Here is a 27,737-nt window from a genome sequence, read left to right as displayed (position 1 = left end):
AAGCTTCGCGTGATGGGTGAGGTCGCGGATTTGACTCCCACAAACTGCTCGGGCACGTAAGTTGCTATATTCACGGGTTCAACTCCCACATAAGCTAAGGGGAGTTGTCACAAGTCAGAAAAGCCGCGGGGGGAGAGAGGTCGTTCGTCGAGTGAAAAAAAAATTTGGTCTCAAAAATATCAAATTTTGAGATCAAATATCATTGTCGATTTAGAACCGAAGAACACAAATCGGTATTGATAACTCTATTACTGTCGGTTTCAAACTCAATAGTAATACTACTCAGTATCCTTGTCGGCAGCTATGCTATTTTTGAACTAATAATAATGATCTTTTCTGTAGTAGTAGCACTTAAAAACAGACATCGGAGCCTTGATTGCTTCCATAACCTTGAGCTGCATGGTCTTCAGAGGTATCTCGATTTTATGCTCGTATTGAGAAGCCCCTGTGAGAAGCCGGATGCTTATTTTGGCTTTTGGCTTTCAAAAACTAGAAGTCTGAATAAACAGGGCCTAAAGCAATTTCACATACACAAACGAAACAATTCCGAGACGGCGGTTGAGATCTGGAGGTTTGGGAGAAGCGAAACAAACCTGAGCAACCAGATCAAGCGGAGACAGTTCTTCGTACTTTGGGTTGGGGGAAGACTAGCTCGGTAGAGTCTCTATAATCCTGGGTGGCGGTACGCTTTGCACTCCGTTTCGGCCCAAGTGGCCTAGTCCCCGAGATGCCGACTTGCCGAGCACAAAAGAACAGTCGAACACCATCACCACCACCACCACCAAAGAGCACGCACACACCCACACGCCCGCTCAGCAGCATGTACACAGCCGCGTCGGGAAACCACCGTAGCGTACAGTATGATTGATGTGCATGGGAGTAAAAAGGTCGTAAGAGATAGTACAAGAGAACACATAGAGGTTCGGATTGCCGCGTGACGGCGTGAGATCAATCCATATGAATTCCGTTGACTCGGTTACAGCAGCTTCAGCACGACATCGTTTGGATACTCTGCAAGCTTCTTCTGCACTATTTGCTTGAGCAGACCATCATCCAGCCAAATTTCCTTGAGGCTTGCGAGAAAGCGTAGCCCGGAAATTTCCAGCAGCCAGTCGCACCTGTAGACTTGTTGAACCTCGAGTTTAGGCACTGCCTCCTGTTCAAATCGCACCGATTCGAGGAGACTTAACCCATGAAGCTCCAGCACCAAGAGGTTGGGGAAAGATGAGGCTCGGAAATGGAGCTCCCCCATTGCTGAGTCCTCCTTCAGACGCAGAATTGCAAGATTTGGTAGCATCCCGAGGGCTTGAAAGGCACCTTGGTAAAGCTCTGTCTTCTCTAGCTGCAACTTTGTAGGTTCTGAAGCCGAGAGATCCATTTTGTTGCCATGACTAGCTGACCGCGAATCTTGAGGCTCTCAAGGCGTTTTGGTGGCCACAGATTCCCGTCCAAGCAACCATCTAACCCTTGTTCAATAGGATAGGCATCTTCATTGATGTAACTATCTACTGACAAAGACTGAAGCCGATTAAGTCCAGCAATGGCAAGCCAGAACATCTTGCTGTTTTCGTTGTTGATACCGGTCACTCCAAGCTTGCGCAGCTGAGTAAGCTCTCTGAGCTCTTGAAGCATGGCCTTTCCCCGTGCAGCATTGACAACTCTTAGTGTGTGCAGGGCCTTCAGTTTGGAAAACCCTTTGGGGATTTCGACACCTTTCAGCTTACCAGGATGGCCCTTGTGCATGATCATGTAGCGGAACAGATTGCAAATGTCATGCCTGCTCACACCAGATGCATAAAGATATTGCAGCTTTTGAAGCTTAGTGACAGCAGTTGGCAACGTCCATATTCGTGTACCTCTGACATCCAATGTCTGCAGCTGCCTCAAATTGGTCAACGAATATGGTAATTCGCAAATAGCCTCACATCCTCGCAAAGAAAGATACCTTAAGTGAAGGAGCTCCCCGATTTGATCGAGGTGATGGTCTCTTCGTCCCAGTGTATGTTCCAAGTCCAACACTCGGAGGAACCTCATCTTATTGGATATGAAAAAAGATCTCCATGTTCCAAACACAGTCAATGATCGCACGTGTGACAAGTCAAGCATACTCCGTATCACATCCTTGTCTCTCTTCCAGTTGCTGCTTATCGCAAGGTGTCGTATTGCTCATCCTTCCTCTAGTGTAAAAACAAGGTTCTCCTCCCATGCCTTTGATACGCAGATTTCACGGATGAGGTCATGGAGCTGACAAGAATCATTTTTTCCATGAGTTCCTCTTTCCAAAGGTAAGATCATACTCCTATCGAGAAGTTCATCAAAGTGCTTGTCTGCAACTTGCTCTGCTGTCACGTGCTGCATCTCTCTTGAGTAACCCTCTGCGATCCACCTCCTCACCACACGTTTACGCTGGATTAAATGGTCTTCTGGGAAAATGGACAAGTATAAGAAACTAGCCTTTAGATGATATGGTAGACCATGATAGCTTCGCATAAGGACTGTCTTTATCATCTTAAGCTCAAGATTGATTTCCAGCTCAGCACTTAAGCCATCATTCAGCTTCCTCCATTCCGTTGCAGTCTTAGGCTTATTTGCTAGATAGCCGCCTATCGTCGATATTGCTAGGGGAAGTCCATCACATTTCTTTAGGATAAGTTTAGCTTGATCCAGCATATCAGGATGCCAATCAAAACCTGCACCGTCCTTAAATACCTGAACAATGCATATAATTCAAGATGGTTAGGAAATCAAGATAAAGAATTACAAATTGAAGTTGTGAAATTATATTATAGGCATGTTGGACTTAATAATTTCTAGGCTTCTTGAAAACGTCAGCATCTAATTGTGCTTATTACACAGTTTTATGCTTTGTTCTAAAAACGTCTAAAGCATCCTCAAGAAGCAGCCCAAAGAACTCTATTTGAATTTTGCACCAGACCAAATCCAAAACAAATTTGGACTTTTGCAAACTGACAAGTTCTTTAAATGTCAAAACATATGTTGACATTTTCCATAATGTAAATAAGGATGTGGTTTTGAAAAATGCAATTGGATGTGAGGCTGACAAGCATATAATAGCATTTCTTAAAGTAGATGAATTTTGCAGATGCATTTAATGAAATTCCCAAACAATAATACTTTTATGACTGAAGTGTGACGAAAGGGTGGACTATTGTGCTTAATTTTACAAATGTTGCTGTAACGACCAAATTTCTTTTATTTTTCTAAACTTTAATTTCAGAAGTTTTAAAGATATTTATCTAGATCCCAAGCTCAAGTTTCAAAATATTGTAATCCAAAAACCTTTGCAAATTGAAATAATGTTTTGTAATAATTTTTTTTCCAAAAGTATCAAATTCACAATGTTTTTTCCTCACTGCTATAGAATCCATCATCCCAAATGGTTCTTGAACCGTGTGTGATAACGAACGCGATCACTAATAGATTTTGATTTGAATTTGAAATATGGTTTCTAATTTATTCCCACCTGTCTGGGATACTCGGTTACAGAAAACAAGTTGTTTCCTTCCAGCAAAAAAAAAGAAAAGAAAACAAGTTGTTTCAGATAAAAAAAAGAAAAATGTTTTGTGCCATTGGAACAATTATATCAACATAATTTTTTACGCGAAATATTTGTGCATATGGTGGGATCTGAACTCCGGACCTCAAGATTTGGAGTGCAAGTGCGTGAGCCCACCTCACAAATGGGCTTACAAGTGTTTGTTGTATACAATAGGATCATTTTTTGACCCTTGTTTTCTTTCTAAATTTATTTAAACCATTTTTGTATAGAACTATTTCTATTGTAGTGAACTTGGTGGGGTATTCAAATTTGATGAGTGTGGGAAAGTTAATATATTATCACAGACGGTTGCGACGATCTATTATCACATCGTCCTTTCAAAAACTATTTGTGATTAGTGCCTGTTACCATAGTTAAATCCAACAAAAATTGTTTTGAATAATTTGGATTATCACATAGATCTTTGTTTAACCGTCTATAAAAAAATTCAAACATTTTTTTTACTTCTTTTTAGAGCAAACATTTTTTTACTTGAACTATTTGTGATAATCCTATATCGCAAATGGTGGGCACCAGAGTTATCATAAACAGTCCCTTTTATTGAACCGTTTGTGTGATGAACCATCTTTTATCATATACAACATTTTTTTTAATATTGCCTAGCCATCTTTGATTTTCTCCAATTTTATGAGCATTTTCTCCATATCTTAATTCACTCACCATTTTTTTAAAATTCCAAAAACTATCTTCTCTACTGCAAAGTGCTTATTTGACTGCTGCACATGAGCAAGGCTAGCAAAATACAAAGGTTTCTTAGTTACAAGAATTCCACGTCTAGATAAATAACTTGATAGAATGTTACATAGCATTTACAATTCTGCTTCCTTACTTATTTTAGAGGTATCATGAGACTTTTGCTTATATTCTGACTGCATGGTTGATTAATTGTGATGAATACCTATGCTAAAGGAGTATATGTCATAGCATGGTTAGCTAGGTTGTTGATAAGGACATCACTTCTTCGAATACACATAAGGTGAAATCGTTCCTCGCTATTCATACTTTCCTGGTAAAGAATATGATGCTACTAAAATTTTGTGATGTTTTATTGATCAGGAATGTGGGAGAATTACCACAATAACATCAGGACGTCACCTCTCGAAGGCTAAATCTACTCGGACTCAAAGTTGAGCTCTAGTCGGACTCAAAATTCAGTTCAGAGTCTCAAGATAGCACGTCAATAAAATAGACATAATTTCTGCATACGGAGTTCAATACAGGTGTTCTTAGACTTGCTGAAAAGCTTATGATGAGCCATTTCCAATGGTTCTAGTCTCACCCTTAGATTCCTTATAGATTAATCAGAGTTGATAAAATAAGGTGTTGCATCACCGTTGTGATCCTTGTCGGGTCTTGTAAGTGTGTTGGGGTCTGAGTCCAGGTTATGTATGCTTCTCCTCATGCCCGCACAACCCTAGATTGACCTCCTCATGTTCCCCTATATATATACAGTAATTGTCATAGTTTAGATTCGGGTTTTACTTAGATTATTCTGTTTTAGATAGTTTCACCATATATCGGTTTGTGGAACCCCAACTCGTGTTCTTTATTGGTAATTAGCAATATTCAAATTGCATCTATCGTGTTCTTGCTTGTGTTTTCAATTCTCTTGCAGGAAAAACCTTTTTGGCAAGATCAACCATGTTTTGGTAAATTTGATAATCACATAGTAGTGATGTAGTGGTTGCAAGGGTTATCTATCTATTCTGGTTGGAGCCTTTGAATCATCAACGTAACTCCAACAAATTAACTTGTCATATTACCTTTCAGAAGATCAGGCAACACTCCCATCGGTTGTGGCAGCACTCAAGTATTGGAATAGTGTGGCTTCATTGCTAATTTATTTGTTACTATCACCAGGTATCAGAACATCAAAATCTTCATTTCATGGGTGTGTGGATGTGCGGATGCGCATGTGGGCTTGTGGAGTGCGTGTAACACCCTGATTTTCAAATTTTGCAATTCTCTAAAATTTTCCTAGATTTAATTTGAGATTAAACAAATAGCATAGGATAAAACCTAATTTCTAAATGTTAAATTCAAATTTGAATTAGGATTATTACTTATTTGAATGCATTCATGCTGGAGTTAGGCATTTAGGTTTTTGGTTGACTTATTTGAATTGTTTGCTTGAGAATAGATTTAGAAATGTTTAGAAAATAATAGAAAATAGTTTTAAAAAAAGAGAAAGAAATAAAAAGAAAAGAAAAGATTAGAACTCCCTACGAGGCCTCCCTTCTCTCCCTCTCACCCCTTCGGCCCAGCCGCACTGGCCTGCTTCCTCCCTCTGGCCCATTTCCCCGCGCCGGCCTGCTTCCTCCCTCCCGGGCCGCCCTTCCTCCTTCGGCCCACTCTTCCATGCCGACCCATTCCTTCCCCGCCTCACGCCGCTCCTCCTAGGCCACGTCACGCGCCCAAGCCGGCCCAGACAGCCGCACACGCCCGCGCTCGCTCGTGAACGCTCCTTCCACCATGCCGCCTTCGCCCGAGCCTCTGCCATGCGGGTCCCGCGGGCCAGGACCGTCTTCTACCTCCAGACGGAGTTCGAACCGAGCACGAGACCAAGACCGGCTGTCGAATCCCGCTCGAATCCGAGCCCTATCCAAGGGGGAAAACATCTGGAAGCTTGTCCCATGATTCCTGTGATCTTTTGCCAGCTTATCTCCAACGAATCCATGTTTAAATGGGGAAAATCGAGCTCAAATTTGTGCCGCCGCCGCCGAGCCCTAAACAAACTCTTTTCGGCCCCTTTAGTCCTCCTCGCCTATAAATAGCAGCTCCTATGCCCTCCCCGAAGCATGTCATATCTTTTCCCCAACTCGCCGACTTGCTTTTGACACCGTAGCGCCTCAACGCCGGAGCTCCGCCACCCGTGGTCGCCAACGCTCATCGCCAAGCCGTTCTGGTGCTCCACCGTCTCTGTTGAAGCCCTAGGTGAGTTCCCCGAGTTCCTCTCTTCGTGAGCCGCCGCTCGCCGGAGTATCTAGCTTGCTGGAGCCCAATTCCGATGAGAAGTACGACCGTGCGCTGCCGTGCCTGCCCCGGCGCCGCCATCCCGCTCACCTCTGACCGCCCGATCCATCCTGAGCCGTCCGATCTAGTCCGAACGGTCGAGATTAGATCACACCTATACCTCTTCAGTAGCCAGTAGCGAGTTGCCACGTGTCGCCTCTTTAATCTAGTCAGCGCATGTGCCACATCGACTGCCACCTTGCATTGCCAAATCAGCCTATCTACATGTGTGTCATCCTTGTCACCATGCAACATCAGCCATATGCCCAATCATCTACCCAGTCAGCAATTCAAGCTTTTCCAGTACAAAGATAATTCCAAAAATTCCAGATAATTCCTTTAATTGGTAATTTTACAGAAAGACCCCTAGTCTTTTCTGTAATTACCTAAAAGCCCCTGTCTTTTTACAGTTTAGTCCCTAAACTTTTTCATAATTACAAATGGGTCCCTATATTTTTACAAAAAGGTCCCTATACCTTTCCATAATTACAATTAAGTCTTTTTCTTAATTAAAATAAACCCTAATCTTGTTTTTAGCATATCTTTTCCGTCGTAGCTCCGATTTAAGCGATTCTTACGCCGATAGATTCGTTTCTCCGAGCTCTATCTTTCTAGATAGGTTTTCTCTTGTTGTTTCTCTTGTTTGTGCTCTGTTCTTAGTATATTTTGTTTGTGTGCTTTGCTGGTTATTGTGCGATTAGTCGTCAACGCCCCGGATCAGTTTGAAGAATATCAAGACCAGGAGCAAGAATACACTGAGCAGCAGCAAGGAGAAGGCAAGTGTCCTTGATCATATTGAACCTATGTTTTTAAAATATTTTATTTTACAAAACTGCATGCGATGTCTGTCAATATGATGGGTAGTCACCTATGTAGGGTTTTCCCTAGATTTTTCCTTATCATCCCTTGGAACCTAGATGGTTTATGGTTAGGTGTCTTTTATGGGTAGATTGCTTAGCCATGCTTTTGGGATATTGGGAAGTGTCATATACTTGACTAATGAACATATGCAACAATAGTGGTTAACTGGTTAATGGTCTAGCAACATGGAACCTTAGGCCTTGAGCAAGGTACTTTTGATGGTTGTCATGGTTATGACGTTGGTTTAATGTTTGCTCAAGTAACCTAAGTAAGGACCGGTTCGTGGAGCGACAACCTAAGAAGCTCCGTACAAACACGAGACTGATATGGGAAAGCTTAGCCGATTAATTAGGGTTCTTCCAGTGTTGTGTGGGCTAGAGGGGAGGTGTGGATGAGAGAAGGTAATTCTCAGAAACCACATTGCACCAGAGGGGGCTTCTAGGTGGCAACACCTAGCGGTGAAACCTGGAGTGTTGGTGACACATACTGGGAGGATTCTTTGTAAAGGCTTCGTAATGATCTCCTGGCAACACACCACTAGCGTGTGTATAGTGCTTGGCTGGCATTGCAACATGGAGACTTTAGTCATCTGCTTGCAGGTGATGAAATCACGACTCGTGGAAAAGTTGTACAACCTCTGCAGAGTGTAAAACTGTTATAACAGCTATGCTCACGGATATGAGAGACTTGGATCCTCACATGATTAGATGGTGGATTGGTTTTGGTTCTGGTACAGGGAGTACTAGATGGTGTGGTTCTGGTCTTAGTACAGGGAGTACTAGACGGTTGTGGTATGCAGGGTGGGGAACCTTGTATGCTAGATGATGGATTGTTGGGTTACATTCACTTAATAACTGTTTAATGCTTTTGAGTCCAAAAATGTTTCTTTACTTGCATTTACGCAAAAATACCATGTGTTAGCCTATTCTTGTTGAAAGCCTGCATATCATTATGTTTCCCACACTTGCTGAGTACTCCATGTGCTCACCCTTGCTATCTCCCACAATACACATGCTGCTCAGTGGAAGACTTTGAGGATTTCCAAGACGACGACCTGGTGTTCTAAGGAGCGTGTTTTCCAGTCGGTGCCTGTGGAGTTTTGGTCGCCAGTGCTTTCATCCCGTTGCCGTCGTTTAGATGATGTTGTTTAGGTTAATCTTGAGATTTGCTTAGGTAAAATTTTTATTGTAAGAGGTGAACGTTTAATGAAATAAAGTATTGCTTCTGTTACTTCACCTATGACTTCCTTATGTGTGTTAAACTTTCTAGGCACACATAAACCGCACTTGTTTTTGGCCGTTAAAATCGGGTGTGACAGTACGCATCACATAGGCGAATCTTCAGGGGGGGGGGGGCTCAAGCCCCCTACCCTCTGGTGCCCCATGGTGAGGTAGGAGGGAGAAGAAGAGAGACAACAAAGAAGAAGAAGGAGGTTGGGAAAGGAAGAAGAAAGTGAGCCCCCTAGCAGTACGTCATGTGTCCACCACTAGTTGTGCATGTGGTATGGAGTCAGCTTCGTCAACTCTTGGAAGGGTGTATGTAATACAAGAGCCATTAGTGGTGGCCCAAGTGTAGTAGTTTAGTAGAAGCAATACAGCATGGAGAGTTGAGATAGGTTGAGGATAGTATGAAAACACAAGCTTTTGAAACATACCATCTCTAGTTAACCTTTTTGCATAAAGTGAGGGATAAAGTGTATGACGATGAGTAGTACAGAACTAACATATCCGGGTACCCCAGGGTTTTTCATCATTCTCGGAGCATATTTTTATCTTCGTGAAGGGAATCCCTAGACGCATAGAAATTACCCGCAGATACCTAGGATACCTCGTAAATAGGGAAGTTTATCTATAAGAATGGGAATGAATGACTCCAGAGGCCGTACGATGACCTCTTATATATACGGAGCCAGGGGACCCTACGGAGGACAAGCCCATCCAAGTCATTAGAAGACATACAAACCATCAGACACCATTGAAGCCTGCGGAATCTCTGCATCCACCAAGCTTTTCGCAGTTAGATCTGTATTAGCATCTCCCCCAACTACATGCAAGGGAGCCATCTGACTAGATTTAGATACATCTAGACTAGCCACGTATCCCCATTATAATAGTCTCAGAGAGTAATACAAGACAAACATGATGTATGGCTATTATCTTAAGGGAGGTATTAACCTATATAAAAACTCATATGTGTGTTCTGTGATTCATCTACTCGAAGCATCCCCTATCTCTTTTTACAAGTTTGTAAGATCGGCAGTTCACTAATCGTCGACAGCTGGCACCATCCGTGGGGATCATAAAAATAGGCATTGACACATCTACATACAACATGCCATTGACTTTGCCTAAGCCTACACCAAGGACTGGCTTCTCAGATGAGGGGTTCTACGACAACTTCACCCCTTCGACCGATGAGCTGGCGATCGATCGGGTGGATCTTGACGAAGAGCTATCTGGCAACGACTCCGATGACAAGGTAAGTCGCTTTATGGATCAGTACACCAAGGACTACGACATCGAGTTCGAACCACTCGACTGCCAAGACAGTCGCGAAAGTGATGTTCACCACAAGTCAGGATCCTACCCCGTACCCTTCGACAACATGGATTGTCGAGATACCTACCTAGTGCAATCCAATGACAAATCCATGATGGATCTGAACTTCTCCTCTAGTGGAGATTACCCCCGAGAAGTCTTCGCCATTGGAGACATGGATGACAGTTTGGGTCATCATGATGATGATCCCACAAACACGCAGATCCCCGCTGCTCCAGTTTAGAGCGACGGTTAGCTTCCGCTGGCCGCACCCCCAGATCCAGAACCCTAATGGATCACAGGGTTTAACGTCTCTTGACCATCAGTAGGGGGCTCGGTGTTATAGATCTGCAATGGCGCAGAGGCTCCTCCTTCTACAATCTAATAACCGCCACCAGTAAGGGCTGGATGAACTCGGTGACTGGCATGACAAAGGAGGCTCTCATTCAGGATGAGAACTCCCATCTGACCATTGCCGGGAATAGCTCTAATCATGGGAAGTCTTGCACCGCCCCTTCTTGTGATGGATCAGACTCAGAGAAGCGTATTCCTCGGAACAAGACGACCCGGGAAGATAACCGAGCATCTAATCGCCACAGGACCTCACCGGTAAGAGATCATCCGATCAACGACCTGCGTGAAGTTATCAACCAGCAGAGGTGCTCGAAGACCCCCGAGGAGGCATCAACTGTGCCTCGACGATCTAATTGGAGTACGTTCTGGCATCACTAGAGTAGGGGCCAGTCTCTGACCCCCGTGGATAAAACACTCATGGTCGGCCGGACCGAGCGAGGTACCATCAACGGGTGCCAGGCCTTCTCTTCGGATCTACATAACGTGAATTGGTCGGCAAGGTTCCGTCTCAGGTTGATTAAGAAATACAACGGGAGTACGAATCCCGCTGAGTTCCTCCAGGTGGGAATAAGAAGGTAATGGCAAATTACCTCCCCACATCCCTTGAATGGACAACCAAAACCTGGCTGACCAACCTATCGCCAGGAATAATCTACTCGTGGGAGCAACTCTGCGATGTTTTCCGAGCTAACTTCCAGGGCACGTACATTCGACTTGTCACAAAAAATGATTCTACCATTGCGAGTAGACGGAGAAAGAAACCTTGCGCGAGTTCGTGTGTCGCTTTAGCAACACCTGAAACAACATCCCCAAGATCAACGACTATGATGTCATCCAATCGTTCACTCAAGAGGTTAGGAGCCGACGATGCATTGAAGATGTCACCAGGAAGGAGCTCGAGACAGTCGAAGAGCTCATGAAGATCATCAATATGGCTGCCAAGGACGAAGAGGTGCTCCTCTTCATCAAGGAGAAGGCCCAAGGCATCAAACGCCCCCAGCCTGGCTTGACAACGACGTGACCAAGAGCAAGGGCAAGAAGAACTCCAAGGGAGGTAAGGGCAAGAAAGCAAAAGCTAACAAAGTTTTTGTAGATCTGCCCGACATCCGTCCTTACAAGCGCTCTGATTCGTCTCGAGGCAAGAGCTATACACCAGGCACCGGTAAACATGACAACAAGCCTTGGTGCGATCTTTGCCAGATCAACAACCATAGCCTCCACAAGTGCCGCCTCTGGAAGAAGATGGCCAAAGCCGAGATCGAGAAAGTGGCCAAGGGAAACAGGACCCATATCATCAGCCAAAGCAGGGACTCCAGCTCTAGAAGCATCGAGGACGACTCGGACCCGATGTCTTTCTAGCCAGATGAGAGAACCGTCGACCACATGTTCGGAGGTTCCGCATCCTATGAATCCAAGCGGCAATACAAGATGGTGGACCGAGAAGTCTTAGTTGCTGTCCGCAAGGGTCGCCAGGCTATTAAGTGGTCAAATGTCAAGTTTTCCTTCGGCCAGGATGACTACCTAGAGAACTTCGTGCAGCCAGGCCACTTTCGAATAGTGGTCGAGCCTACGATCAACAATTGCAAGGTCTTTCGAGTGCTGATTGATGGAGTGAGTTTTCTCAACATCCTCTTTGCAGGCACACTCGAAGTGATGCAAATCTCTTGAAGCCAGTTACGCAAGAATTCCATGGCATAGTACCCAGATCCTCGGCTACTCCTATTGGCTAGATATCACTCCCCGTTACCTTCGGGAAGAATGGCAACTTCTGATCAGAGAAGTTTCTATCTGGGGATGACCAACTCTTGCCATCGTAGGATGACCAACTCTTGCCAAGTTCATGACCGCCACACACTATACTTACCAATGCGTGAAGATACCAGGACTTGAGGAAGTCATTACTGTCCGGGGCTGCCCAAAAGTGGGCCTCCACTGTGACAAGCGGAGTCTGGACATGGCAACGCAGCACCAACCTGACAAGGAGACGAAGAACTCGGGATCCAAGGTGGCTGTAAAGTCCCATGGTGAAGAAAAAAATGTTCCTTTGGATCCAGCAGAGCCCTCCAAGACTATTCAGATTGGCTCCAACCTGGTTCCCAAATAGGAACTCGCGCTCGTCACCTTCCTCCGGGCAAACTTTGACGTGTTTTCATGGCAACCGTCCGATATGCCTGGGATCCCCAGGGAGGTGATCAAGCACAAATTAGCTATCTGGCTTGATGCAAAGCCGGTCAAGCAGAAGCTCCGGCGGTTTGTGCCCGACCGGAATGAGGCCATCAAAGAGGAGATCAAAAGGCATACAAAGGCAGGATTTATCCGAGAGGTGGATCATCTCGAGGTTCTCGCCAACCTCGTCATGATGAAAAAATGAAACTGCAAGTGGCGAATGTGCGTAGACTTCACCGACCTCAACAAAGCTTGCCCGAAGGACACATTCCCTCTGCCACGCATAGATCGGATAGTCGACTCCACCTTTGGTGTGACTATCTAAGCCTTCTCGATGGTTATTTCAGTTATCACCAGATTAGCATGCATCCAAAAGATGAGAGGAAAACATCTTTATCACTCCTTTCAGAGTATATTGCTATATCAAGATGCCCTTTGGATTGAAGAAAGCTGGTACCACATACCAATGAGGTATGCAGATAACCCTTCATGACCAAATTGGCTGAAATGTCGAGGCCTACATCGACGATCTCATCGTCAAGACAAAAAGGAAGAAAGATCGCTTCTACGATCTGCAAGAAATCTTCAACAACCTGTGCAAGAACCGAATCATGATGAACCTAGAGATGTGCGTGTTCAAAGTCAACGCAAAAAATTTACTGGGGTACCTGGTGTCGTACCGGGGAATTGAAGTTAATCTCGAGAAGATCAAAACCATCGAAGAGATGCAACCCCTAGGTCAGTACGAGAAGTCTAGGGGTTAACTGGGCGCATGGCAGCTCTCAGTTGTTTTATATCCTGTCTCGAAGATCGAGGACTTCCTTTCTTCAAATTGCTATGCCAACACGATAAGTTTAAATGGTCAAAAGAGGCAGATGAGGCATTCAAAAATCTAAAGAGGTATCTTTTGTCGCCCTGTGCTAGTCACTCCAAACCCAAATGAAGATCTCCTGTTACACATAGCAGCCGGACCACGTACCATGAGCGGGGTATTGGTGGTGGAAAGGGAAGTACCCGACAAGTGAGAGAAGAGCCAACGACCAATGTATTATGTCAACAAAGTACTCCATAGACCTAAAGAATGCTACCATCAGGTGCAGAAGCTACTGTACACTGTGCTGATGGCCTCTCGCAAGCTACAACACTATTTCTAGGTTCATAAGATCACCATACCATCAATATCCCCACTCGGGAAAATCCTCCACAACAGAGACGCAATCGGTCGAGTCGCCAAGTGGGCTATCGAGCTTTGGGAATTTGATGTTCGCTTCGTACCTCGAACAGCGATCAAGTCACAAGAACTCATTGACTTTGTTGCCTAATGGAAAGAACTTGATCAATCATAGTACAACCGCAGTGACTTATCAGATGTATGGACTCTTTCTCAGATAGATCACTTATGCTTCAAGGCGCGGGGGCTGGAATTATACTTGTCTCTCCCATCGGAGAAAGTTTGCAATACGCTTTGCAGATTAACTTTTCGTCCACAAATAATGTAGCTGAATATGAGGGTCTGCTCGTCGGTCTCCGAGTAGCTTATGATCTTGGAATCGGCCACCTTCTCGTGAAAGGGGATTCACAGTTGGTGGTGAAGTAAGTCAGCAAGGAGTATCACAGAGGTGAGGAAGCTGGAAAAGAAATTCATCAAATTCGAGGTCAAATATATCCCAAGGAAGGACAATTGCCTCACCGATAGTCTTGCCCATATAGTATCCTCATGATCTTCAGGACAGACCGGTATTTTCATAGAGAAACTCTCAAAGCTGTCTGTGAAATCATCAGATGCCACAACCAAAGGATTGGTGGTCTACGAGACCTATAACCAGCTCAGGGGCTCACTAGGTATCGATGCCCCAAAAGGAGTCATGGGGGAACTCGTGGCTCAACTCAAAAGCAAAGTTTCATGGATGGACCCAATCCACATGTACCTTTAAGATCGAGTTGTGCCTGAAGATGATGCACCATCCGAGCAGATTTCCCATCGATCCAGGATGTATACCCTAGTGGACGGCATTTTCTATCGAAGAGACACTCACGGAGTACTCATGAAGTGCATCTCTCAGAAGCAAGGTAGAGAACTACTCGAAGTAATCCATGGAGGGGTGTGTGGAGCTCATGCTTCCTTCCGAACCCTGGGCGGGAAGGCATTTAGATGTTTCTATTGGTCTACAGCTCTCCATGATGCGAGCGAGTCCGTAAAAAAAGTGTACCAGCTATCAATTCCACAGCAGACATGTACATCAACCCGCTCAAGCTTTACAGATGATCCCCTTGTCATGGCCATTCACGCCTTAGGGACTAGATATCCTAGGGCTCTTCTCGGTAGCACCTGGGACTTCAAGTTCCTATTCATCACAATCAATACCTTCACCAAGTAGATTGAAGCGGTGCTAGTCGCCAAGATCACCTTGGCGGTGGCTAAAAAATTCATCATAAAAAGTGTCATGACAAGGTTTGGCATCTCGAGTAGGATTATTACCGACAAAGACACTCAGTTCTCCAGCGCGGCGTTCATCGATTACTGCAAAGGAAAAAAAAAGAGCAGACCCCATTGATCCTTTTTTCATCTTCATATAGAAAGAAAAGTGGCATTTGAACGCCAAACTTCTTATTAACGGAGTGAGTGGTTCGATTCCACCCTATGAACGAGACATTTTAATAAGCTATATCTAACTTTTCAAACACCTCCTTTACGCCGTTCCAAGCTAGCTTGTGAATGAAGGATTTCCTGCGCAGTCGGAATATTAAAATAAGCTATTGCTCATTTGGCTCTCTCATCTCCTATTTGTTTGAGCCATTCATTATAGTGGTGGTGCCGGGAAGGTAGTCAGGTTTGCGAGCTGCCTTGGGAAAGAGAAGAAGGGATCCCATCACGAGCTTAACCACTACTACCATACCTTTTTCTAGAAGGAAGCGAAAGGGCTACACCCGGAAATGCGAGTCTCAATTCCTGAGCGATCGCACCAAAAACTCGAGTTCCTTTTGGATTTTCGGCTTCACCCGAGGATGAAGGTAGTAGAACAAAGAGGAATTGGGGGAGTAGTTCATAGTTCCCCTCTAGCCAATCCTAAAAGTTCTTCTGCCTTCGATCCAGTGGTAAGCCTTTCAAGTTTCCAGCCAGTAGATAAGAAATTCTAGCAAACTGTTTAGTAAATGCCCTTCTCCTAATCCATCATCGAGTTTCGAAAGAAAAAAAAACTCGCTATCTAGAAGTGGAATAGAATAACCCGATTGAAGGCTCCATGTGCTCTGATTCATTATTTGTATTCAGATCTATCTAGGAGCAATACCAAAGTGTTTCAAAGAAGGATTACCTTGACTTAGGTCTGCCTCCAAAGTCTGACCTGTCTCACCAAAAAATGAGGTAGAAAAATAGCTCTTAGTCATCGAACAACGGTTAAGAGTAGAGGAACGTAAGAAGATTAGTCCCAGAGCTGATTCAATAGAATGGTTGTTTCCCGAAGCGAACGGAATGGCAAAAAATCCATGGGTATTTGAACCCCGCATGCGGCTCACGCCATTTGAGGTGGCCCAGCCCTTACTTACGACTGTTGCACTTCACTCGCAGCTCGTTCATTCACTTGCTCATGAACTCGTTGCTTCGCCAGAAGCGACTAGTCGCCTCCTTTCCTCCGCCGAAAGAAGCATTCCATTTCCTTTCAAGTAACAAGAGGGCACTCTTCCCAGGCTAGTCCAAACTATAGGATTCCCATTCACTTAGTCAACTTATTGGACAGACGGGTCAACCATCATTTATCCTATCTCTGACAGTCAGTGGGCCAGTCCAATTCATATTGTACCCAAGAAAGGAGGCATGACTGTTTTAGCAAATGAGAACCCTCACGATTTAGAAAGTCGACGGATTTTCCTCTTACTATAAATTTCTAAACAGGAGGTCTAGAGCCACCTTCCTCTAGGGGGCATCCTCATGATCCTGCTCTTTATCCTTTCTTCTTATCCTCATCTTCCGAATCGTCAAGTGATCCGCCGAATTCATTGCGGAATCGATTAGGTCATTTTCTATCTTCCAACAATCTTCTCTTTATTATTCAACGAGTGGAACGTAAGTGACACGAGCCAGAAAGGCAGGAAACAAGGAGAAGGAAGCTAGCAAACAATATGAAGGAAGGATTCTTTTTGGACTGACTTTTCAATTGTCAAAGGGAATAGAACCAAAACATCCATTCTAGAACTGTTTAGGACAGAACAGGCCTCAGTAGAAAGCGAGCTTTTTTCGCATATAGCCAACCTCGAAGCCCAATTAGCGCACGAAATGGGAAAACTGGAATTTCTATCCCACCCTATTTGTAGGCTTGAGCCAACTATTCAAATGTTCATTTGAAGGCTCAAGCTACTTATAGTTTTTCGGAAGTGCGATGTGTCTGGAAACTCGGGATTCTCCTCTGTCTCACTCAAGTGAATTGGTTTCGAGAGCATTCCGCCACTTTTTGGCGACTTTCACTTTTAACCCGGCTCGCCTAAGCGCCTTCCCGAGATCGGACTCGAGGGAAGGTAAGACCTGCTAAAGCTCCAACTTATCCAGACTGGTCAACAATGCTGAAGGAATGAAAGCAAAATATCAAGAATTGCTTTTATCGGAGACTATGAGACCCTATTCGGAGTATCGGTTGTCCTCGATAAAGGACTTAGATAGATGCTGTTATCCCCGGGAGATGATTTCGGATAGGTTCTTATGGCACTTAAACAGGTACAGATCTTTTCAAGGTTGGGAATGCAAATGCAACGTGCTCCCACAAGCAAAGAAGGATTCGAAATATGACGTCGATGTGATCATAGTAGGATGGACGTTGAGAATGGGCCTTATGAAACTTCTCATTTTTCTTGGTGGGAAAAAAAATCTATGATATTTGGTTCTTTTTGAACATCGAATATGAAACTTCATACACCTTAAAGTTCATAGAACGAAAAGCTGTTTTTTTGAGGCCCTTATCCTCATTACGCCTAGCATTGAGTGGGCTGGATATTTACCTTAGAAACTATCAAATCAATAGGGGTTCTATTTGATTAGGCACCTGAATTGGCACCTGAATCGGACCGAACCAACTGTTTGTCAGGCTATTGTTCTATTGTTCTCTCGAATCCATGAAGTAAGAAATTGATTTTGCAATAAGATCAATTATGTTCATTGCATAATAAGCTCCCTTTTTTCAATCACATAACTACCCCTACTCAGGCAACCAATCAAAATCAACAACCCTGGCTTTCTAGCTACTAACAATCCTGCTCTAGCTTCCTACCCCGAAGCCTAGCCTATTCTTCCTAGCTTTCCATCTTTTCATTAAAACAGTGATTCGGTCTAAGACGACGTCATCCCGGCAGGTCAACCAAAGGCCCCCACCACGTTCCAATCTTGTATGAATGAAGTGTTTAAGGAGTATGATCGGAGGATTTCATGTGATTAGAGAAGATATGTTTCATAATTGAATAAAAAGAGAGGAACACTGAATGGGAAGAATTACGGTCAAGGATGCCGCCTATTGGTACTAGTGGAGTAGGATTGGCCTCTTTTTTCAATCGTACGAAGAAACTCCGTGAAAAACCTATTTCTTTTGTATGGTGTTAACTGATTGCTTATAGGCACTATGATCTGCTTTACATCCGTGGCTCATCCACAAAGCAACGGACAAGTCGGGTGGGTAAACGATTTGGTTCTCCAAGAAATCAAGACCCACGTCTTCAACCACTTATTCACCCACACTAAAGCTTGGGCTTCCAAATTGCCTAATGTACCTTGGGCACTCTGAACGACATCCAGCATGGCATGGGTGAAATACCTTTCTTCCTAGTCTATGGGGCTGAAGCAATGCTACCATGTGAACTAAAGATCAAATCTCCCCCCGTCGAACTATACACCGACAAGGATGAATTCCCGAGAAGACTGGATGACCTCAACATTCTTGAGGAAAAAAGGACACAAGTGCTGGTACGATCAGTATGGCACTAGCAAGCTCTCCGGCACTACGACGACCAGAACATCCGAAATAGATCCTTCGAATTCGAAGATCTGGTTCTACGACTCGTACAGAGCCAGAAAAACAACACCAAGCTATCTTCAAAGTGGGAGGGTCCTTATAGGGTGGTTGAATCTAATCAACCAGTGTCGTATAGATTAGCTATGGAATATGGTCAAGTGCTTAAAAACTCTTGGAATATCGACCATCTTCGTAAGTTCTATGTGTAAGTAGTTAGGATATATTTTGTAATATTAGTTGCCATATTACTAAATAGATCAATATATATCATTTTTTTCCTATTTTGGTCCAATGCCTTACAACTGAGATAAGACACTATTCGGGCATTTACACCCATGCGCGCACTTGGATTTCTGGACTGCCTATCCATGAACTCTTCCCGATAGCCAGTCGAGGGCTTCATATGTACTCAAACTAGGAAAGCTTGTCGTGCGCGCTGCAAAAACATTTTCGGACAAAAAGGGAAGACCATCTGAAATCACTTCTTTAAGGACCGTGTAGAGCCTTATCGAGTCCCTAAGTGCCTAAAAGTTAAGATGCTTTTCACTTGAAATCTGACCTAAGGTAATCACGATGAACATCCCAACAAGTGCTTCTGAAACTCCCTAAACTAATCGGAAGATACAATTCAAAGGCCAAAAACTTTTTTTAAATGTTCATTGTATTCATGAAGATTTATAGTCATACACAATCATTGAAGTGGAAATAGGATCTTTTCATTTAACAAGATTTTGAGCTCTTTTACATATAGGCTAAAGGAAAATAAAGAAGGTTTACACGAATCCCCATGATCTACTCAATGACGGGCAACAGAAAAAGAAAGAAAACAATCAAGAAGTCTCTCCCACCTCCTTTTCCTCTCCGACTATTGTCGTCATCGTCGGTGTCTTGGAGGATGAGAATAGAGTGGAAGCCTTGTCTCTCCTCTGTCATCATCAGTGTTGCTGCCCTAGATCTTGCCCTTAGCCGTCATCATTAGCGTCACTCGAGGACAAAGATGAAGAAGAAGCTGAGACCGCTCCATATTTAGGGCTTGTTTGTTTCAGCTTCGGATTGTGGCTTTCAGCTTTTACAATTCGAAGCTGAAACAAACAGACAGCTTTTGGTTATAGCTTTTTAAAATCTGCTGGTTAGATTGTGGGAATCTGAGATGCTGGTTTTTCTCAGCTTTTGATAGATTGTGAAAGTCTATTTTACTAAACTGTCCATCAAATTTTTTTAGAATCTACAGTCTAAAAGCTTTTCACAATCCAGCTTTTTACAATCCAGCTTTTCACAATCTAGCTTCTATAAGTTGTTTTTTAGAATCTCCAGCTGAAACAAACAGGCCCTTAACAGAGACGCTGCCGACCGCCTCCTCTTTCTTCACCTTCGGCCGCTGCCTCTTCTTCTCGTATCTCCACCTCCAAGAGGTCCCAGTCCACTTCATCATGGACTAGGGACGATTCTTCAGAAGCCGAGGGCTTGCCGTCTATAATAGAGACGCTGCTGGTCGCCACTTCCTCTTTTACCTCCTCATCAGAGGAGATATCAATGACTTCCACAATGGAGTCGAACTCGGCTAGAGACGACGGTGGTGTTAGAAGAGGAGATTTTGGTGGCGAAGGCAGAGGGTTTGACAAGAAAGAAGACACCATGGCTAGGTCCTGGTCTGGTGCAGCGAGGCCTCGTTGCCCGGGGGCTTATAAAGGCCTCTGTGTCAGGGAGTCAACGTCTCTTTGCCTTCAAGAATTAAATACCAGGTGCGGCACATAATGGCTCACGGTGAACCAAGTGCCAGCCAGCCGTCAACATCGCGTCTCAGTTGGCTCGTGTGGACAAAGAGGTGGCCTCTCGTTGCATTCAATTACCCGCTGTATTTCTCAAAGAACACGGGGCAATTGAGAGGACAGAGCATTACTTCACCGTACTCGTGCAATTCCTTTTGTCAGATAGGAAATATCTTCACCACCAAGTAAATCTCTATTGCGACAGTCCAATATTCAAACCCGGCCAGCGACAAGTCTTTTCTTCCCCATCCTTTTGCAAGGTTGGGACAATATTTTTTGAGCAAATCAGAAATCCTACTCGGGTAGAATACCTTCTCGAGGACTCACTTGAGAACTCGAAGGGGTTCGGAATCCTGAATAAATGATCTGAGGATCCCGATAACCCGGTTAGATGTGCCATCCTAATTGGGAATCCGAGTCCAACTCGATGATGCGGTCGGTCAAAATGCTTATCTTTGTTGACCAGGTCTTTAATCTATCGAAGCCTCATTTCACGTACTGGTGGTGGGCTTGACGATAAGTAGTATAAAACTACCATATTCGGATACCCTAGGGTTTTACATCATTTTCGGGTCAAATCTTTATCTCAGAGAAGTGAATCTCTGGACGCATGAAAACTACCTGCAGATACCCAGGATATCTCATAAATAGGGAAGTTTATCTCCAAGAACGGGAAGGAAGGACCCCAGAGTACATACAATGACCCCTATATATATAAGGAGCTAGGGAACCCTGCGGAGGACAAGCCCATCCAAGTCATTAGAGGGCATATAAGCCATCACATGCCAATGAAACTTGCGAAAGGTCTGCATGCACCAAGCTTTTCGCAATTAGATCTGTATAAGCATCTCCCCTCGACTACACGAAAGGGAGCCATCTGACTAGGTTTAGATCCATCTAAACTAGCCACACATCCCCCTTGTAATAGTCTTAGAGAGTAATATAAGACAAACAGGAAGTAGGGCTATTATCCTAAGAGAGGCCTGAACATGTATAAAAATCCCTCTGTGTGTTCTGTGATTCATCTACTTGAAGCATCCCCTATCTCTTTTTACAAGTTCGTAAGATCGGCGGTTCACCAATCGTCGACAGTGTAAACAAAGTGTTGCGCATGCATGGGCACGCATCCTCACATGAGGCAACTACTACAGAAAAGGTCATCACTGTTGGTTCAAAAATGCATTACTGTCGGGTTTTGATCCGACAGTGATAATTCATGATTAATAATGACAGTTATAGAACTAGTAGTGATTATACATATCACTGCAGATTCTTGAGCTTATTCTGTCGATTGATATACTTATTACTACCGATTCAAGCTATGAACCAACAGTGATACTCAATCCAGGGAAAAAGTAAATTTAAACAGGCAGGCAATAATTTAACCGAGCTTTATATTGCTAATCTCCAGAATTAGAGCTTTATATCACACTAATCTATAATTAAGTCACTAAATCCATCACTGTATACAAAAAACAAAAGACATGCACAACCGCGTGCAAAAAAAAAAACCCTAAACGCGCACATCTACCAGTCGGCCACGATGACGAACAAGTAGTAGTCATCATCGTCATCCTCGTCCTCATCCTTGTCATCGCCATCAACATCCCTGCCATCGTCGCGTCGAAATCTTCCTCACCATCGTCACCGGCCTCCTCCTCCTCATCTTCCTCCTCTTCTTCCTCCTCCTCATCCGAGCTCGGCCAGGGCCTCTTCACCTTAGGTTCGTCGAGGAAGTAGTCTCACACACCGCCGTCCTCAGAGGGGGACCCCGTCGATTCACTGGAGTTGGAGGTCTGCACCTCGTCAGAGCTCTCCGGCGGGGCCTCCGCCTTGTCGTCAGACGACGGTGCGGGTATGGGTGGTGTGGCCGGAGAAGGTGGTGGCAAAGGCAGTGGTGGAGTGGTCAGAGCGGGAGAAGAAGTGCCCGGATCCATCGCAGCAGCAACAACGGTGACTATGGCGGCATTGGAGGGGAGAGGGTGAGAGTGAGAGCGATCGAGGGGAGTGTGAAATATTTAAAGGCGCTTGGGAGAAGCCGAGCAGGCGGGCGCAGGAATTCGTACGATTTTTGGGATATCATTGTCGGTTATTAAAGGCATGTCTTTTTTTGAATTGGTATCACTGCCGTGTATCACTACCGGTTCGTAACAAGAACCAACAATGATAGTCACTATCAGTACTGGTTCTTACTAGCTCGGCTTTTTATATGCGCCTTGAGCTTATTAACCGACAGTGAAATAGGGGAAGGGATGACCCTTTCTGTAGTAGCGGGGTTGGGCATAGAGTATCTAGGTTTGCGACATATTGTAATAACTTGTTGCATGCTTAAGAATTTGTAATGTAATTTAATTACTTGCTCTTTCTTAAACTGTGTTGTGATGCTATATGTTGTAAAAGCATGTGTTCCGATCCTAGAAGTAAACACGTGTCGGGACTACCAGAATGATATTTTGGTTAATCATCGAGGTTGTGAATATGAACAATGATCCTCCTAATGATTAACTAGAATACTATTTGGACGGTTCCCCCACAGATATCCGGTCCAAAATTTGACATTTTTAGGGCCAAAATAATCGATTTTTTTGGCACTCGGGCCCCCCCCCCCTCACGGTCACATGTCGTAAGTCACAAGTTTTTTCGCAAAAAAATATGCACTTGTGTAGTTCGTAGGAGTCGAACCCGCAACCTCACCTCGCGTGAAGTTTCCTTACCATCCCACCTCGCAGTTGTAGATGATGACTATAGGTTAATTTATTCTTTTGACTCTTCTTACCCATATCTTTAGACGATTATTTAGCCATTTAGGTGGTTTCAAATAAAAAAATTATCCACTATAAAGTTGTAGATCTCATTGAAAGCTACAATGTTCATATAAACATTTTTTCATCCAACTTCGTATAAATATATTATAAATTTCTGAATAACTCACCACAAATATGCAAACGGACACATGTTTCCCACGACTTCATCATGAACCAACTTAAACATTGCATATATCATTTCACCAATTACCATTAGAGTTCATCCTTTATCTAACCTATATTTTTGTATCATTTCATGTTTCATCTGAGTTGGGCCGACATAAAAGCAGAATAATAGTTATGGATGTCAAATTGTTTATGAGCAAAATTTGGTCACTTTAATTACTTAAAATACAAAAGTTGTCAACTACAAAGTTATACATGTCGTCCACAACTAAAAATTTTATATAAAGTTTGTCTATATCCAACTCCATATGAAACATTTATGAATTTCTGAAGATGGGTTGTCCTCCATTATCATTACCGATTCATAACAAGAACCGGCAGTGATACTATCTCCATTATTATTGCCGGTTCACTATCAGTTCATTTTAAGAACCGGCAGTAATAGTATTAGTCTTGATTCTTGATACAAACCAGCAGTGATAATTATTTTTGCTGCCGGTTTTTTTTTGATAGACTTTTTAGTGCTGGTTCTTCACAAGAACCCACAGTGATAGGGTAGGCAAGGAATGGTGTTTTTGTAATAGTATATAGCACCTTTTCATCTTTTTCCTGAATTTTATCATTTTTAATTCCTTACCATAGAATGTATTTGAACTTTGAATTTTATGCGTAAGTTAGACTAATGGGCAAAAATATCAAGTTATTTTTTTTTTGGAATTTTCACATTGATTTGGTGCCTAAACGAAAGTGACTTCAAGATTACACTCATGTAGGATGATTGCACTTGATATTCTCCTTTCTTGAAACACTAACGTGAATCTAGAATAGTCATACATTCAGTTTTCGAAAGACTACAATTAAAAATATTTAATGATGAGGGCGAAAGAATAATTGATTTAGAAGTACCTTCTTTTGAAATAGGTCAAGTGCAGCAGCATCTTCCAGGCTTTTAAGGCTGTACATATTCAGGTCATCCTCAGAACAATGTTTTGCAACAGTTTTTTCCCTGGTGGTGACTAGTATCCGTCTAGCTTTTACCAAGTAATTTTTAACAGAATCCCATTCTTCAGTGGAAGATAAATCATCAAGAACAATGAGGCACTTCTGTGTCTCAAGAAGTCTAGATAATTCAATAATCACCTCTTTGAATGTCATTGCTTCAATATTCTTCTTCCTTTTCTGAATCCAATCAGCACCAGTTGAATCTTCTTGAATAGCTCCAACAGCACCAGCCAAATCTTCTTTCCTTTTTGAGACACCAGCTGAATCTTCCTTTTTTCTTGCGACACCAGCTGAATCTTCCTTTTTTCTTGCGACACCAGCTGAATCTTCTTGAATAACCCCAAAGTCACTAGTTGAATCTTCTTGAATATCTTTTTGAAGTTGCAAGGCCAGACTTCGGAGGAGCATGTTGCAATTGAAAGGTCGCAATGCGGTGGCCCAAGCACGCTTCCAGCCACCAAGCTGTTGGCTTTGGTACACACTCCTGACTAGAGTAGTTTTCCCAATGCCACCCATGCCCCAAACAGAGATAACCTTGCACTTGCAGCCATTGTTGTCGTCTGGGCGACCAACTAAATCAATAACTTTGCGTTTCTCTGTTGCTCGCCCAACAACATCTCCAGGGATGACTGCCCTTGTCCTACTGCGATCAAGCTTCCTTTCAACTGTTGAGGTGGTGGACACAAAATTTCCGCCACCCGCCGCACCCTTTTCTTGTCGGCTGACTAGGCCTCCTTTCGCCTGTATCTCATTGGTGGACATCGCTGAGCTACTCCATGCAGCAGTCATTGTTGTTGGTTTGGAGATGGGCTTAGCGGAATCCATTTCAAGCTTCTCAACCTGAACATGAGTGAAGTAGTGGATATATGTTTTTAATTATCAATGCTTCTAACTTCAACTGTTAACATGTACAGAATTTCATATATGAAAATTTATGTAAAATAAGATGTATATAGGTTCCGAAAAAATTGTTCTCTTAATAACTTGTGTAAATTAACATTCAGGATGTCCCATTTCAAGTCCATAGTTTTTGCATAAAGTCAGACACTACGTTCAACTGTTTCTGCAATTAACCAAATTGATACAGCTGCTAACAACTACAAGCAGGTGAGCAATACTGATGATGTGAAATATGAAGTTATTGGTGACTTAGCTATATATGGCTCAAGATTTGAGCCTTTTACTAACACCAATTGAGCTTTAGCAAGTCTAATGATGCGTATAAAATGTGCATCATATGTCCTTGTGTTTTAATGTATATCTTGATTAATTATTCATTGGCTAACCCGAATTGATTAATTGCCAAATGTGTAAGATTTGTGCTTAATTGTTAAAACTACAGGAGAAGGGCTCATTGCGCAAATCCAGGGATGCAGCTCAGTGTTTCCAGGAAGTTTGAAGGGTACCAATGGTTGTTGGGATTAGCGCGTCAAAAGGAACAACTTTCGTGAAGGGTGCACGTACGGGGAAATTACTTTCAGAGGTAGCACAAACCCCTAATCCGAGGGGTTATAAAGAGAAGACATCAATCTAAATCAACAGGACCGGGAGAGACAGGTGGAGACAACAACACAGAGAGGCAACCGACATAGAGAAAGGCTTAGTTCCACACCACCACCATAGTTAGGGTTCATCCTTGCCACAATTATCTTCATCCATCTCCACCATTAGAATCCTTATACTAGGCCATAAATAAGACTGTCTCTCAGTGTGCTTCATCATCGCATTAAGGAAGTTATGAATGTACTCTTTATTTCAGATTATTATGATGATATTTGTCCTTGCAACCACTTATTATTCTATCATTAATGTGACGTGAGTAGTCCAATTAGGGATAGGTGCACCTAGGCGCCATGTAACGCAAATATAGATTGGTAAGTAGTCTTAGCGTAGTTTTATCTATGCAATCCTTTCACTTGTCTTCATCCTTTTTCAAGTTTGTTTGACCACAAATACGAGAATTAGGTTCAAAGGTAAATGCAATGATTGTTAAGATGACCTAACTGTGATATTACTGTGATAGGGATTTAGTGACATAAAGAGAACCCTGGGATAGCAAATAACTCTTCTAGGGGATTTACAACATAACCACGGAGCCTAAGGCGTTAATGCGGGATTTCATTCCTTAATAGAGGTGTGCGGTGATAATAATATCATAAAATACCAAATGATGATTACTGTTTTCTACAAGGGACACATAAGAAGCCCGGAGAAGACAGATTATTAGGGTGTCTCACCCAAGTGTTAAGCATATGTATTCATTACGGTTGTTCTTTTATTGCTTATTTACTTCTTTAGCTCAATTTCTGATTGCATGAACCACTAGCTACATGGTATTGTTGTGCCCTTTGTCCTACTTTTTATTATATTTAAAGTCTAGTTTAATTAGTAATTGTTTACTTTTAGAGTTATTGTCCTTTACAATATTGGGTACTTTAATTCAAGGTTATTCTCGTTATAATCATCTGCCTCTGTATTACAACCTGACTGAAGAGATTCTGTACGACATGAGTTAATTATAGGTTTGGCATAGACCTTCACGCTTCCTTGATGGATGGATAGATTAAACCTAGGATCACTCCAGGAAAAGAGTTGCCACGCTACTTTTAGTGACATTGTGCAAGGGCGGTGCTCAGTGGGTTGAGGGGGTGCATATGCACCTAGGTCCAAACGAAATTGGCTAAATAGGCGGCCCGGCCCGACACGGCACGAGTCTATTGAGGCACGATCCATTTAGGCACGGCCCGTTTAGGCCCGTTAGCTAAACGGGTCGTGCCGTGTCGGCCCATGTACTGTGACTCCAGCCCAGGCACGGCCCATTTAAGACCGGGCCATGCCGTGCCGACCCACGGCATGGTAGGCCCGATGACTTTTTTTGGTCCGTCAGTCTGTGAAAAATTAGAAAAAATCACAAAAACTTGCTTTCACTCGGAATCAAACACCCGACCTTCTACTTGGGAGTAGAACACACTACCATTGCACCACATATCCTATATGGTATTATATCTAAATAAATTATATAAAATACTAAAACATATGAACAGTTAAACGGGTCGTGTCGTGGCGGCCCGTTGTGCCTCGGCTTCGGCCCAGGCACAACCTAAGTCGTCGTGCTGTGCCGGCCCAGCCCGTTAGCCATCGTGCCATGCCGTGCCTGGGGAGTGGGCCGTGCCAACAGTGTCGTGCCTCGGGTCGGCCCATGTTGCACGACCCATTTGGACATCTTTACTTCTAATCGTCTTCTCGGCAGCCGGACTGCCGGAGCAGCCTAGCCTAGTGTCCCTGCAGCCTGCAGGGAACATGGAGGCTGCCCACGGCAAGTCTGTTAGGTAGCATTTGGTTGAAGAGAGAATGAGATCAGACGACCTCATTCATGTATTTAAGGATGGGATAATTTCAGATGCTTGTTTGGTATGAGGGATGGAACGATCCCATTTTAGGACCTCAGGCCCACCGACCACCGTCATACTCACGTCCCGAGTGGGATAGCTGCATTCCAGAAATTTTCTGGGATCCCCTCATCCAGCATCTAA

General features: G+C 43.5%; 1 pseudogene; it reads right to left on the bottom strand.

Annotated features, from left to right (window-relative positions):
- Nucleotides 1-976: 976 nt before the first annotated feature.
- Nucleotides 977-24,966, bottom strand: LOC133900263 (disease resistance protein Pik-2-like; annotated as a pseudogene).
- Between the last annotated feature and the right edge of the window lie 2,771 nt (nt 24,967-27,737).

The sequence above is a fragment of the Phragmites australis genome, chromosome 19, assembly GCF_958298935.1.
Source record: "Phragmites australis chromosome 19, lpPhrAust1.1, whole genome shotgun sequence".
Taxonomy (NCBI): Eukaryota; Viridiplantae; Streptophyta; class Magnoliopsida; order Poales; family Poaceae; genus Phragmites; species Phragmites australis.
The sequence above is the reverse complement of the archived record's forward strand: the minus strand, read 5'-3'. Positions and strand labels throughout refer to the sequence as shown.